Raw genomic sequence first — 3,502 nt, forward strand, 5'->3', positions numbered from 1 at the left:
AAGGCCATGCATACGACGAAAGATGTAGTGTCCGACATATATCAATGATCCAAAATCCATTCACTCCTATGGATAATTGTGAAGCAAAACTCTTGAATACATCAGCGATAGCAAGTAGACTTCAGCAGTGTTGAAAGGGTGACTTCAACAAAAAGAAACCTATCATCCGTTCAGGAATTTGGTCTGATATTGGTACTAAACCGGTTATAGAAGAGGAACATCATGAGCATTGGTGGCAACAAACCCCATAGTGGCCTAGACGACTACCTCTACAGGGGCAAGAAGAAGCATGTGGTAGCAGGCATCCTCATCATCGCCGCCATCGGAGCAATCTCTTGGCTCCTCTTCACTCAAGATTCAAAACCTCAAACTTATGAAGATTACATGGACAAAGCTGGAAAAGCATGACAAGCAAGACTCTCTTCAACTTCCGGAGGCTCTCCCTCTACAATACTGTGGATCGTGTAGTGATGATGTTACTGTGATTACCCGACATTAAAGGCCGCATTGATAGCTGCGATTGGTGGTGGCGGCGACCATGCTTCATGTGGTTCTTCAGGTCCACTAACAAGAGCATTAATATGAGTAACCTGCCTTTGTTAGTATTGACATCATTATGACCTTCTCTTTGAATGCAGTGAAAGGTAGCTTCATATCGCCTTGAGAGGAGAAAATTGCGCCATGCCGTCACCTACTCTATATATGTGGCAATGTACCTCACTACAAACATTTGGATATGCAGTGAAGAAAAGGTTAGTGCGTGAAGAATCCTCCATGCTCATGTGATTGAGTGTCATCATGGGAGCCACCGATTGTTGTTAGTAATAACTTCACTATTGAAACTAGCATGAATGTAAAGAGAACTTATTTGGATACCTATGACATAAAAGAGAAGCATGGCTCCCATGTTTCAAGAGACAAGCTTTGAAAAACTTCTTGATTTCGCCATATGATTATGATATGCCGTGAACATATCCTTTAACTCCACTATCCTTTAACTTCCCTTGATCAAGAGACTTTTTGAACATGTATCTTGAATCAATGAGTATGTTTTTACATTTGCATTGTATTTAAACTTCTTCTTTTGGGTAATTATCTTGTGTTGAGTACTCTTCATCATTCTTTGCTCCCATCTCACAAAGCGTCCCTGTGGCGAGCAACTTTCACAAACTCCTGCATGTATTCTGTGCGACAAGGATGTATTTGCACAACTAGAAGGGAGATGAAATTATCTTTAATAAGCTTATATTCTCTAATATATCTTCTAAGAATATTTTATATTGAAGGTAAGATACCTGATTCGAGCTCCCCACCTAGCATTATGTGTTCCTCTTCTTTAATAGTTTACTCATCCTTTAACTCCTCGAAATCAACACTAGGACTTGACATTTTTCTTAGATTTCTTTTGTGGGATTTCCTTTGATGGAGATATTGGCCTTGGTGGACTCATATTCTTCTTCATAGGGCTACTATCTTCTCTCTCACTAGTCTTGATTTTTATAGGATGAGAGGTCTATTTGGCTTGAATAGACTTTTGAGACATAGGTACATGTGTCAATACAGTGCCTTAGATAAAGGAAAACAATGCCACAATAAGATTTTATTCTTATTGAATTTCATCTCTCAAAGGCCCTACACTACCCTGAGTTTTAACTAAATTTATTTCATCCAAGCCAAAATCCTGGACCATTGAACCATTAGAAACTTCAAATAAACCATGGAGCTATCTGGATCTACATAGTTACATGCAATAACATTTCCACATTGCTTTGGCTTGTGAGCTGACATCACCTTCAACCCAGAATTTCTTGCAAGGCATAAAATGAGATTTCCTTGGGAAGGATATGATAAACACCATTCAAGATTAGGGTACTCTTGTGTGGCATCCTTTGTTCAAGGCCCTTCAGCTTGCAAGAAGAGATATTCTAGCTTGTCATGGCTTCTCAATAAATCAAAATGTTTGCTTGGCCACATTGGCTCCTCCTCACTATTAAAACTAATATATAATGTCAAAGAGTAAGATCTAAACATTTTTATGTACTTCTGGCTCTTATTCAGGTTCTTGTTTTATATATAAGGACTTTCATAGTAGAGGAGGTTGTTGTTGAACACCTAAGGGTTGGTTCTTAGGTTCTTCATTATTCTTATTCCTTGATTCTTGTGTGGTCTTACTTTGTCTAGCAGAAGAACCACCTAGAAATAGTGCTCTCTTGTAAGGGGTTTCATACTTTAGTGGCTTACCCAATTTGCCACCAAGATCTCTCTTGCCACCTTTCTCAAGTTAAACTTTGCTACCCTTCTTCATCATAATAGTGGAGGGTGGAAAATCAAATGGACTAGAGGTATTGTCTTCAAGAGTATACTCTTGCATCTTCTTGGAGTTCTTGCTACTCTCTTCTTGAGTCTTGTCTCATGACAAAAAGAGAAAAAAGGTGATACACAATATGAAGGTAGTGAAACATTGTGCTTAAAGTTTGAGCTAATGGCTAAAAATCAACAACAAGATGTAAGCATTATTACATAAGATACATTAAACATGATACATTCAATAAAACTTGAAGAAATATCTAAATAGCTTGATGCATTGCATTGAGTACCTCACTAACATAAAGTAAAATATAAACTCTTAGGAAAGAGAAAAATTCTTGATGAAAATAGGAGCATAGAAGTCAACTATTTGATTCAATGCATGAACTATTAGTAAAAATTTCTATAGTATTAAATTTCAATTTATTCATGCTACGAAGTTCAAGCTAAGTACTTTCATTTATGCTCGCAACTCAATGCACTATATAAAATTGAAAAAAAAAATACAAAGTTCACTCAAAATACATATCAACTTGATGCAGTGCTTCAAGTGCATGATAAAACTGTGAAAAATATCTACAAAGCTTAATGTACTTTATGTAGTCAACACAACATTTGTAACAACTCAATGCATTATATCAAATGAAGAATAAAATTGTAAAAAAATAGAATGAATGTTGATGCAATACATCAAGCTAATACAATATTTACACAAATTTCAAATTAATTTGATAAAATGCATCAAGTAAATAATAAAACTATTACCAAATACAAAAGAATTAATACATAATGCCACATAAATATAAAAAACATATTAAAATTTCTTTAAAATTGATACTTTACATCATCTGAATAAGAAATTTAGTGAAAAGTAAAAGATTTTTTTTTCCAAACAATATAAACTTGGTGTAGTTCTTCAAGTAGAAGTAAACAACTATAAAATAAACTATCCACTTGATGCAGTACATCAATTGGTATGAAATCTATATAACTATTATGTCCATTTGATACACTACATCAATGGAGAACAAAAATGTTATAAAATATAAAAGATCTTGATACATTGCATCAAGTTAGTATAGATTTAAAACAAAAAATTGTACCAAATTGATGCAATGCATCAAGTTAATATAAAAAAATTTAAAAAATCTTACCCACTTGATGCAATACATCAAGTTAGTATAAAGTTAACGCG

At 34.7% G+C, this 3,502-nt stretch overlaps 1 pseudogene; it reads left to right on the plus strand.

Annotated features, from left to right (window-relative positions):
- Positions 1-222: 222 nt before the first annotated feature.
- Positions 223-468, plus strand: LOC148018329 (uncharacterized; annotated as a pseudogene).
- Positions 469-3,502: the final 3,034 nt, after the last annotated feature.

This window comes from Lygodium microphyllum, chromosome 21 (assembly GCF_053477565.2).
Source record: "Lygodium microphyllum isolate KBCC chromosome 21, Lygodium_microphyllum_v1.1.10, whole genome shotgun sequence".
NCBI classification, from domain to species: domain Eukaryota; kingdom Viridiplantae; phylum Streptophyta; class Polypodiopsida; order Schizaeales; family Lygodiaceae; genus Lygodium; species Lygodium microphyllum.